The sequence below is a fragment of the Ambystoma mexicanum genome, chromosome 2q (genome assembly GCF_040938575.1).
Source record: "Ambystoma mexicanum isolate Mex_15411 chromosome 2q, UKY_AmexF1_1, whole genome shotgun sequence".
NCBI lineage: Eukaryota > Metazoa > Chordata > Amphibia > Caudata > Ambystomatidae > Ambystoma > Ambystoma mexicanum.
This window is the reverse complement of record NC_090924.1, coordinates 7,308,642-7,321,050: the sequence shown is the minus strand read 5'-3', so window position 1 is coordinate 7,321,050 and position 12,409 is coordinate 7,308,642. Positions and strand designations below refer to the sequence as shown.

The following is a 12,409-nucleotide window of genomic DNA, read 5'->3' as shown; positions in this document are numbered from 1 at the left end:
TGGACATGCTCTATCTCCTTTTTTATGGATCGGAATAGTAATTGATGTTGTCCAGGATTCTGGGATATGACCCATTTTTACTATTCGTGTAAAGAGTACAAACCACATGTGTGCCCATACCTCTGGAGCTTGCTTTAAGATTTCATTCGTGAGGCCATCCGGCCCTGGGGCTCGCGATCTGCTTGCTTTTGTGATCAGTACCAAGATTTCACTTAAATTGAATTTGATGTCCCAACCTTTTTCCTTTCTGGCATCTTGAGGCAGTGGATCTGTTGCTGGCTCGCGATTATATTTTTCTTGAAAGTATTGTTCCCACGTTGTTTCATGTATAGGGTTAAGTTGTTCCTCACTTTGGTGATTTCCTTTTTGATTTAACAGTGTCCATAGATATTTTGCATTTTTATTTCGAATCGCCATTAGCATATGTTCAGAGTCTGTTTGAAATAATAGAGCTCTATGGGATTTAACCCAATTTCGATAACCTTTTTTCAATTCTTTTATTTTTGTTTGCATATCATCATAGGCAATATTCTGTTTTTTTAAGGCTCTTAAATCTCTAGCCAGCTGTCATTTTTTTTCCGCTAGATCCGTATTGAAATAATGCGTCCTGATTTTTGTGGTTCTTCTATTTGTTTCGGTGGTTGTTAGGAAAGATTTCTTAATTGTGGGTAATTTTCCTTCCATGTGGCAACCCCTAAACGTTTTGCTGTTGTTTTCACCAGGATCTAGACTTTCCCAGAAAAGTGCAGCCTTCTGCCGCACTCCTCTGGGCTTTCCCTCCATTCTTACGGGGAAACTGACATGCCCTTAAGACAGTCAGTACCGGGAAACGTTGTTTTCCGTAGTTTCTTTATCATGTTGCAGCTTTCGCGCAACATGACACAAGAGGGCACTGTAAGCTAAGTTACTGCTCTCTTGGGTCTCTAGTCTTCTACAGGCCCTAGATACTCTCTTTGTATTGATAACGAACGGTGCAAGTGAATCACGGACCGGACTGGTGGCAGCAATCGTTTCTTTGTGTTTTTGAGCTCCTTTTGGCGTTTAAGCGCGTTTCTCGCACTTAGCCCAAAATGGTGGCCTGGCTCCCAAAATGGCTAGACCACGAGGCTCGTTGTCCTGTCCGCTGACCGTCTTGCCCCCTTCACCTTCCCCAGGTCGAGCCGACCCGGGGCCTTCCTTATTTGGGCATGTACTTTCCCGTGAATCACAGATGCTTTCGCAGGCTTCTACAGGCCTTGTGTGTGCCTCCAGGATGTGGGCTGGGATGTCTGGTCCCAATACACATCCTGGGTGCCAGAGAGTCTAGGGTGGTGTGAATGCCTGGGACCTCCGTGGTCCGTGATAGGTCCACGTATGGTGTGAGTGTTTTGTGAGCAGATCTCCCATTGGGTCCCCTCCGTTTTGGCGCAAAGGGAACCGTGGATAAGAGGGGGCTGGAAACACCACTACCATGTCGATCTCCTGAGTTCTCACGAACAAAGGAATACAGGAGCCAAGTATCCTGCAACCACGAGGCTGAACCGAGGAATCGCTGGTGACCCGCTGAAGGACTGCTCCTCTGCACTGCTGTCGCTTGGTGAAACCCTTTCTACCTCTGATCGAACGAGAAGGCCTGTACTGGTACTTCGACCCTTGGAATAGTGGGAACAACTATTCTCTGCATCTTCACCATCTCCTGCACGTAAGCCTTCGGAAGTGTCTGTGGGCCATCCAGCAGACTGACCAGCCTACCCAGGAGTCTTGCTCTGTAACCGCAGTCAGGTTGTGTTCTATTACGAGTCCTTGTCACTCTCACACGATTCGTACACTTGGCATTCCCAGGACTGAAGTGAGTAGTGTACATTTGGCTGAAATACACACGGCCGCTCCGTTGCCCTGCTGTGGTAACAAACTGTGCGGGTTCACTGCGTTTGGGACGTCCTCAACTCAACGTCTGCTGCTGCGGAATATACACGACGCAGAGACGTCCCCTGCTCGTATCTGAAACTGCCAGCACCGAAACTGACGCGGAGAAGCCTGGGTCTGCCTGCATCGGGGACCGTTGAGTAGCATCGCTAGGAACTGGTCGCCCTCCTGCAGTAGCCCATAGCTTTTCCCCGCTGTGTCTAATAGCACGCCTTTCCGTACTCGCGCTCTGCTTCTGCCCACAGTGGAGGCTGCGCTTGAGTCGCGGAGCTCTGTTCATCTTCATTTGTTCACCGAACTAAACTGCCTGATTCCCTTGAAGAGATTCCCCTTTTTGCCCGTTGGCACCAGCGTGTGCAGGTACTTTTGAGCACAAGGCTCCACTCTTCGTAGGGCTTGGACTTCCTTTTAGTTAGGTGCCTCTGAAGGCGGACTGGGTCTAATTATTATTCGCACTGCCTGTTTTCCTCCACATCTAGGTGGTCTACACATTTTGTGCGTCTAACTCGCTAGACTCGTTTGTATTTGTATATATATTGTATTGGTTTGGTATGTGTTGGTTTACTTGTGATTTCTCGCTACGGTCAATGTTACAAAGGCCTTGTAATAAATGTGTATGTATTTTTAATATAACTCCTGCTTGGAGTAATTTTAAGTGTGCTTGCTTTGTGTGCTCATTGCGGGCTTTCAGTCACCCTCACCCCTCTTCAGACCTAGTCTTGACCGCCGCGATCGCTACCCTGATTGGTCTGGCTTGTCCAGAGGTTACCCTGTTCCAAGAAACTAGGCTGGCCTTCTGAACCTCTGCCCCTCCAGGACAGAGTTCAGAAATCCATCTTAACAGTGGTCACTTTAAAGATTCTGAGGCAAGATTCATACTACACGTCTTTTCCTATTGAGGTTGCCCATTTGTTTATTGATTTGTTAGCATGGGAATCATTTGTGTTGTCAATCTCAGTCTGTTTCCCTCATTTACACTAACTTCAGTGGGCCAAGTATTCCTTGGTACCACATCCCTTTTATGCTCTATTGCTGGGTCTGAGCATGTAAGGATTAGGATTTTATGATCACTACTTTTTGTTGGTACGATTTTTAGGGAGAGTATTCTGCCAAAAATTTCTCTGTCAACAAAAAAGTAGTCTAGTGTTGCGCATGAATTATGCGATGACCATGTGGGTTGTCCTTCTAGATCTCCTTGGACATTACCATTTACTTGCAAGAGATCACGGTTCTCCATTTCCATCTGCCATTCTCTTGCGATTTATTGTTTTTGTCGATTGTGACTGGACGAATTTGGCTGTGGATTTTTGATTTTTCCACAGGAGATGTTTAGATCAACACACAGGATTAATGCCGGGTTATCATATTCTGACCTCAATTGGTCGATGTGATTAGTTAGTAATTCCAAGAATATTTGGCCATCCTTTGCTTTTGCATTCCAGTATAAGTTACAAATGATTGATGTGTTTTTTTTCTTTTTGTGTGTCACTTCCTTTTGGATCCTGTTGCATGATTATTATTTGTATCAATGGTGAGGGGTGGATCGTGCGAATTACATTTCCACCATATGTATTCTTTATGATAGTTAATAAGCCTGCGGAAGGTCTGCCTTTTTTACCTTTAAGAGCTTTATTCAAGTAACAAGTTGCTCCATGTATGTATGGCTGTCCTTGAAGCCAACACTCTTGAATGCAGATAATATCTGCAGTTAGAATTTCTTTATTTAACTTTTCAATCAAATGATGAAAGCAAGCCTCTTGTGTTCCAGGAAGCAAAGCTTGTTGATCCTCGTAGCCCTAATCCTTCGGTCTAATATTTTCTTTCATTAGTTTTTGTGTTCAATGTTTCCGCTAACTAGCTCCATGATTTTTCTGTATCAATTTTAGTTACAATGGGATGGTCATTATTTGGTTGATGGGCCAGATTCACTTTCTCATTTCCTTTGATTTTCATACGTAGAGCATAGGGGCCCCGTAATACTGTTGGTGAGAAACGTATAGGTCTGTAATCCACTTCCTCTTCACTTTGATTCTCACAAGCATTTTTTTGTTCTTCAAGGCTTATTTTCTTGATTGTGTCCTTTTTTATTTCCTTTTCTCTCTGTTGTGGACATTCTGTTTTAACATCAAAACCCAAAACCCAGAGGTCGTCCGCAGCTAGTCATATTGAGTTCATAACTGCCTTTGAGTTAAAGTGTATACAGATTCTATCCAAATCTTCTTCATTTGGAAATTTCACGATTCGGATGTCTTTTGGTTCAATCACTCTCAATTGAGGCACGTTATGCAAAAGTTTCATTAGGTTTGACCTATTTAGGATCAGGTCATCCTGTGCTCTTAGGACTCTCTCCATTCTTAATTTAAAAGTATTGTTCTGATTGCCGTGAGGCTCAGAATTGTTCTTATCGCTTCTTCTGTCCTTCTTCTTGTCGCGATTGTTCGTGTTTTTCATTCCCGATCTCTTAGGATCTTGTGTGCTCCATCTTTCTCGGTCTTGATATGATTGTTTGATCATGTCTTTAAGCACATGCCGTTGCTTTTTTTCCAAGTCCTTTTTTGTTGCAATCTGCATTCTTTTTTCTTGCAGAGTTCGAAAGGTCAAGGCTGGTACTTCAAGGCATTCCGGAGCATTGTTTTTATTGCTCACGGGCTCTTCACATTCCTCCGTTGACTCTTGCAAGCTGTCATCCTCATAAACATATAAGAGTAACAAAGACTCTTGACCATAGGACTCATTTATGGAGCTTTCTAATGTATTCTCTAGTTCCACGTCTTTAATGTATTCTCGTACTTGCTTCTTTGTTGACATACGTCATCCTTTGTTTTTTATTAGTGGTGCTTGTTGGGTGGACTTTGTTATCTCTTTTCCTATAGGCTTTAAGTTTGTAATGAACTGCCGTGTCCCATCATTAGTCAAGCATTTTTGGTTGGGCAAGTTTTTAGATTTTTTATTTGATTTTTCCACGGCATCTTTTGATCTTTTGTATAATTTTTCCGAAGTTTTGTTTGGTTTTTCCACCTTGTCTGGTCTGTTTGGTTCTTTTCAATGTTGAATAATGGATAAGTACCATTAGGCTCGTTTTCGCAGTCATTGTTCGGAGTAGACTGTATCGGTTGGCTGTTTGTCAGGGACACTCCCTGTTTTCCCTCTGTTCTCTGAGTGCCAGGTGCCAGTGCTCGACTGACTATAGGTTCAGTCTTTCTTATGTTTTCTGTTTCAGTTTTTTTACTCCGGTCAACCATCACATTTACCTTTCTTTGTTCCTCACTTGGCCTTGACCCTATGTCCTTTATTTCTATTGAGGTACTTTTATCCTTATGTTGGACATTGTTTTTGTAGCTCTCTGTTTTAAGTAAGTTGATAGTATCACTGAAACAGTGCAAAAACGCTCTCTTGTCTTCCCGAGCTTCCTCAATTAGCTCGATTAGCGTCTTAAATATAACATTTTCCGACGCTTTTTCATGGATCCTTCTTTCTTGTTCAACCTCAAAGTGTTTTTCTACACATGTTAGCTTGGACTGGATTTCAGCCAATAGATTAGATTGATCTCTGCAGTTTTCGTCAAGTGCCTCATATAACTTCAAGTATGGTGCAAGTGCTATGGTCATCATGGATCCTACTGCAGCTTGCATGTTTGCATAAATATCTGTAATTGGCCAAGGGTTGTGTGACGGAACTTGTTTTCTTCCAAGATGTTTTTCTTTAATTTCGGCCGAAATGCGGCCGGGCACAGTTAGTTCCTCGTCTTCCAGCTGCGAGTCCACAGTCAGGGTACTGCTTAGTTCCTGAGGGACAACTTCCTTTGCTTTTTGTGTATGCACAGTTAGCTCCCCTCGCTGTTCTGAAGTTGTTTTTTCCTTTGGAACCTCTTCGATACTTATAACTCTTGTTCTTCCATTTTCGTTTTTTTTTCCTTTTTACCGGGACCATGTTAGCACTAGATTTATTTGCATCCACTTCTTGAAAGAATCTTTTTACTCGCGGTATCTGCAGAATTGAAGTACTTCTTGATTCCTCAAAAGACAGCTTCTGAGATTCTTCCAGTTGTTCTGAATGTTTTTGTTGAGGAATGGTTACAATTGTTGCAGGGACATTTGTATTTCCAATGCTTACAATAGTCATAGCATCCTTTGGTGGGTTGCTGTTACCACTTTTGTCTGGTTCTATCTGTACATTGTGGGAGCTTAATTGCTTGCATCGGCTAGATGCTAGCAGAAGGTCATGATCTGACATTTCCATTTCGTCTAGTTGTTGTTTGGCATCCATGATCCCAGTTGCCAGGCTCATGTTTTTCTGTAAAGTAGGTAAGTCTTTCTTTTTGAAGTGCCATCTGATTGTTCTTATCCCTGAAAGGGACTTTGCACGCGGTCTAAATTTCTGAGTGGAGAGTGGTTTCGGAAGGTCACCAGCCCCATTTGATGGATTATTTGTTATTTTTGTTTTTCCTTGTATCAAAGTATTTTGTGCGTTAGCTTGTGAATGTCCCTTTTCAATATCACACATTGGATCTTTGTTGTGAGAGGACAAGGTATTTGGTTTGTCATTTTCGCTAGATTTCTGTGCATTTTGTTTTGTAAGGGAAGTCTTTGTATTTGGGGCTTGTGAACTTTCCATACCATCCAAAATGCCTGCTGCTTCAATACTCTCATAGAGTATGCTTGGTATAAAGGTTTTTGGGGCTTTGATTTTTAGTTTGTTTTTGCTGATTATTTATTTTTTTTTGTTAAAAAAGAAGCTTCTTCCTGTGGCAGGCAGAAAGCATCCTTATTTGCCACATTTATAGCGGGCACCGCTTCCCTCCAAGGAAGCGAGTCACCCGCCTGCATGGCTTCCCCAACATACATGCCGGCTCCATCATGCCGCCAGACCCGCTCAACGAGACTCTGGTGTCGTGCGCATGCGCAGCTCCACTGCGCGCATGCGCATTGCAGCCGTCTCCGTCGCAGCCTGCAGCCCGCAGCGAGCCCCTGCCAAGCGGAGACCCGCACCGCGGCGGACTGCGGAGCCCGTCCACCACAGGTAAGACATTTATTTTCTGGGAATGTGGGAGAAGGGAGGGACAGTGCTGGTGGGTCAGGAAGTGCGGGTCTGTCATTTGGGGGCTCCATACAGTCACCAGGCCGAGCGGAGGGCACATCAACTAGTCCAACATCATCTGACATGCTACTCACCGCCTCTGGTTTATCCCCTGTAGAGCCCCGAACAGCAGGCAATTTCGGGCGGCTACGAGTACGGGGTACCTGTGGAATAGCTGCATCACCAGGGATCAAGGCGTGTGTATGGTCCGTGTTTGTCCTTCTGCCTTACACCACGCCGAACACTCGCCAAACACTCCGCAAACACTCCGCTAGGAGCTATGGTATTATAGGAGAGGGTCCGCCTCCAGCCTCCCACTGATGATAATGGAGGTAGTAGAGCCACTCAGGTGCAGGCAGCAGAAAAAGGAGTGGTGGCAAGTCCGAAGTCCAAACACTCGCCAAACACTCCACAAACGCTCCGCTAGGAGCTATGGTATTATAGGAGAGGGTCCGCCTCCAGCCTGCCACTGATGATAATGGAGGTAGTAGAGTCACTCAGGCGCAGGCAGCAGAAAAAGGAGTGGTGGCAAGTCCCAAGTCCAAACACTCGCCAAACACTAACTTATCATATGATCTCTGGTGTGTGCTCTTTCTCTTGTCTTAAAATCTTGGACATAATCATATTATTCTGGGGCTGACCATTCTGTCACCCATACCAAAGATGCTGTTCAACCCTGGAATTGACCTCTTGTATGACAGAGTGCAAGGTGAGTCAGGCAATGAGCTCTCTGGACGTCTATCTCTATATCTATGTATATCTTGGACTTTCCGATTGCATAAGGCAGGAGTGCACATACATAGCAATCCTCCTTAGAAGTTATTTTTCCTACTTCTTTCATTTGCTGATATCACCTGTTATTCCCCAAATGTGCTGTACTATCATTTAACTCGTAATCATCCTCCCATGCACTTTTCTTGGGTCTCTTTCTTTGCTTTGCTAAAAGAGCTTGTACTTGATAATCATTAAAAATATCCAAAACAGACCTCCCTTCGAAAGGAAGTCTAGGACCACTTGTCATAGAAATAGGTGCCTTCACATATGCTACTGGTGTAGGAACAGTCACATAAGGCCTCAGCCTTCTTACAGTGTCTAGTTCCACAAAGGTGACTGGAGTGGGAAGGATTAATGGGACTCCTTCCCTTTTGGGGCCAACAAAATAAACAGTGTGGATTAATAGAAACAGAAAACTAATTATAAATGCTGCACAGGCATATATTATACACCAATACATTATGCTCCACCATCAGTGTCTCTCCACACATCGTTGACTCTGCTCAGTTTCAGGAATTGCAATATGTTCAATAGACCACATTTCTCCTTGTAATTACTTGTAAGGAAGGAAAAATTGCTTTATTCAGGCAATTTTGTTAAGTACTCAAGCAGCTGTCTTATTTGTTCTATAATTGCTACCAGTAAACATCTAATCACCGGGCATTTTTAGGATCTTGGATAAAAGTGTGCACATCAGTGCTCCTCCCAACAAGAGCAGGGTCAGCTCAGAGTATAAAAACAAAGACAGCAGGAAGTAGCCTGTGTACGTCTGCATCTGAAAGAACCATGTGTCCTTCCCAAGAGAAATTCAGTGAGAAACTAATCAGGGAACTGCTCCTGTTTGCAGTCGTCAAAAAGGAAGTCTAAATTGGTCATTTTCAATTTACTGCAGAATGCCAAAGTCCAATGTCATAAACCTCCTGTGGCTCAAGAACAGTAACCTTCTCTTTTCCTGCTATAATATCTATAAGGAGTGTTTCAGGGGAGCCATAGTCCAAAAGTACACTTTTGTCTATCTACTGGATAGTCTTTGCATCCGTCTTCCTCATCATCGATCGAGTCCGCACGTGCTGAACTTCTTCTTCTTGAATTGCTTCCGAATGGGTTGGGGGGGTGTCAGCCTCTTCAGCGTAGACTTTCACATCTCCTAAGTTAATTTAAGATTGTCTCCCTTGAACCTTGACTGCTGAAGGAGTAATGTCTTCCACAATGAAAGGACCACTAAACTTCGGCTTGTGCCACTTCCGGGTGAAGTTCCTTATGTTAAGTACGCACATAGCTCATTTCCTAACAATTCTACAGTTGTCTGGGCATCACTCCTAGTCATTGATGGAGGAGTCAGAGGTGTGCTCATCTGCCTCCCTGTAATTAATTTGCGGGGTGTGAGGTGGTGGCCAGAACCGGGCTGATTTCTCAATGCATATAATGCAAGGGGCAGGCAATACAGCCACCCCTTCTTCAGGGTCAATTTCAACTTTGCTATCCTTTCCTTGAGAAGACCGTTGAGTCTCTTGAATATTCTGTTCGCTTGTGGGTGATAAGCAGAAGAAAACTTGTGTTTGATGGTAAGCAATAAGCTAATCTGCCCGACTACCTCATTCACAAAATTAGGTGCATTATCCGATCTCAGCACCTCACATACTCCCCATCTAGGGAATACTACTTGAACTAAAAACTTAACAGCGCAAGTGGCATCGGATGTGTGCATTGATTGGCTTCAATCCATCTTGAGAAGGGGCACACTACCACTATCATATACCTGTATCCACTACAAACCTGCTGCATGTCAACATAGTCAATATGTAAATGCTGAAAAGGACCATTTGTTCGAAGAATTACTCCTCTGACTGTTCACAGCGTGTGCCCAGAAGTAAACATTTGACATACGATGCAATTTTCTACATGATAAGCAATGTGTTCTAACAGTTTTGGTACGAACTAGTGCTCTGCAATGGTTGCTGCAAGGCTCTCCTTAGTACATGCGTGGGGTAGTGTAGCTGTTCTAACACTACCCTTAATAAGGCTACAGGCATCACCGGTTTACCACTGCTGTCTTGTCGTCACAATGCTTCAGAAAGGGATAAAGAACACCCCCTCCGTTCCCACAGTTATTTCTCTTCCTTTGGAGCTGCACCTTGAATTTCTATTAACTGTGTTCTTGACAAATGATTAAACCCCTCATTCACAACCATTATTACAACCATTCTTTCTTTTACATCAGGAGTATCAAAACTCATAATATCAGGTGAATATGCAACTCTTTTTGCTTCTTCGTCTGCGGCTTGGTTTCCATGTGCAATAAAGCCAGTTCTCTTAGTATGGGCGGCACACTTAACTATTGCAATGGCTACTGGGAGTTGTAGTGCCTTAATAAGCCTGTCCAATAATGCTGCGTGCTGCACTGGAGTACCATCCGCTCTGAGGTAGCCCCTCCTTTTTCAACATGCTAACCCTGCGTGCACGGTTGACGTCACATAGGCGGAGTCACTGTACACGTCACTTGCTCTGCATGATTCTTGAGTGTGACAATAGGCACCACCATTTCGGCAGCCTGTGCTGAGAAATGAGATGGTAGTCTAGCACTTGCTACTACTTCGAATTCCCTGTTAGCTCTGTGCTTTCCCACAGCTGAACCTGAATGCCTTTCTCCATCAGTTTGATCGATTTTCGAAGACCCATCAATAAAGAGAACCTCCCCTGCTGCAAGAGCATTTTCCTTTACTCTTGGGATCTCATCATAATACTCTGCCTAGTTCGAGCAATCAGTGATATGTTCATCCGCTGGCAGTGGTTCAGCTACAAACGTGGCTGGATTCACTATTTTACATCGGACTATTTTAATTGCTGGATTTGATATGCCCATCTCTTAAGAAGAAGCTTTTTGAGACGTCAGTGTACCATTAGGTGTCTCCAAAACAGCAAATAAAGCATGCTCAACAAATAAAGTCATAGAACACCCCATTACTATGCTTGCAGACTTCTCGATAGCGAACGCGACTGCTGCCAGGGATTATTTGCAAGGGAAGTGACCTCTCATAACTGGGTCTAGCATCCTACTATAATATGCTAAGAGTTGGTACTCCAATGTAGTTCTCTGTGTGAGCACTGCTGTCATAACTGTTCCATCTGTGTGCAAAAATAAGTGAAAATCCTAAGAATAATTAGGAATCCCTAACACTGGAGCAGTACTATAGCTTTCTTCAATTCATCAAACCCTTCCTCCATCTCCTCAGTCCATTCAATGTTTTGCTTATTCACCTGTGCTTTTTTCAGAGCCTTCCAAAGTGGTCTCGTATATGACCTATAATCAAATACCCATGCTCTTTCATAATTACACAGTCCCAAAAATTGCTGCATTTGCTTTATCGTGTGTGGTTTTGACATTTTCATGATTTCCTCAGCTCTTTCAGGTGTAACTTTCTTTCCTTCATGTGAAATTAACTGACCTATGTATAACACCTCTTCCTGACAGAACTGCAATGTCTCCTTATCCACTTTGTATCCTTTACCTGCTAAAATAAACATTAACTGAATCAAGTCTTGCTACAGACTAAAATGTCCTCTACATATTGCAGCACAATGCTTGGCAAATCAATATTGCCTAGGTCCATCTGCAGGACCCTATTAAAGATCGATGGAGACTCACAGTACCCCTGGGGCAGACGTATACTTTTCAGTTTAGTCTGACGGAATGTAAATGATGTAAGATCTTGGGAATCTTTGTGCAACAGTGATAGGGAGAATTCTCTTATAAGGCTAATTTCCCAAACCTAGTGAGTCCCCCAGCAGCTTTGCTGGATTTTTTGGGGTTTGTTTTTTCTCCTGCTAAGAGTGAGACTCTTTTACTCCCACTCTTAGGCATGATGTGAGGGATGTCTCTGACTTTTTGTGTGCTTATGGGCTATGGGGTCCTTTACTCCATAGGGTATCATCTAATTTGTGTGTATGTGTTACACAGCACCCTCAGTGCAGTAACACAGGGGTGTCATAGTAACCCTCAAACATAGACTCCACACCCTGGGACTGACTACTGTCTCCCAGGGCATGTAAAGTCACCATTGACTTTACTAGTCCAAAATTGTGAACAGAACCAGTACAAACCATCATACTGTGGAAGTACTGGAAGGGGTAATTATATTGCCCCTGGGTCTGTTTCCAAGGGGGCACTGTCCAGTCCCCCTTTGTCGAGTTTCTGGCTCTTGGCAGTGGTTACCACGCAAAATATTCCACCAGAATATTTCCTATGGGATTTTCCCATTGATTTTAAATGCACCACTTTTTGGTGCAATGTTAAAGATACCGCCGGTTTATTTATTTAATATTAAATCAACGGTTGGGTCTTTTCACCAGAACTCTTTTCTAAAATGGCGTTTGTGTCCGTCTCTGTAATTCCAACCAAGGTTGGGCCCTTTGTTCCACTTTTTGGCGGGCTTCTCCACAGAAGCCCTCCAAATGGTGCCACTCTGTCTGGGATCCACAGGATGTGTGGGGAGGGGAATTGGCACCCTGGACTGCGTTGCCTTAGCAACTCAAGTCACACTCTATTCTGATTGGCCCAGTGGTGACCCGCCCGGCTCACCACTTAGCTTGTGTGAGTGACAGCTAGGTTGTTGAATGGGGGTTGTTCTGCATAAAAACAGGGCTTTTGGGACTG

At 43.8% G+C, this 12,409-nt stretch overlaps 1 protein-coding gene across 1 annotated transcript in view; it reads left to right on the top strand.

The window, feature by feature from the left end:
* RGS11 (regulator of G protein signaling 11) overlaps positions 1-12,409 on the top strand; it is a 4,320,935-nt gene that overhangs the window by 26,303 nt on the left and 4,282,223 nt on the right. The window lies entirely within an intron of this gene.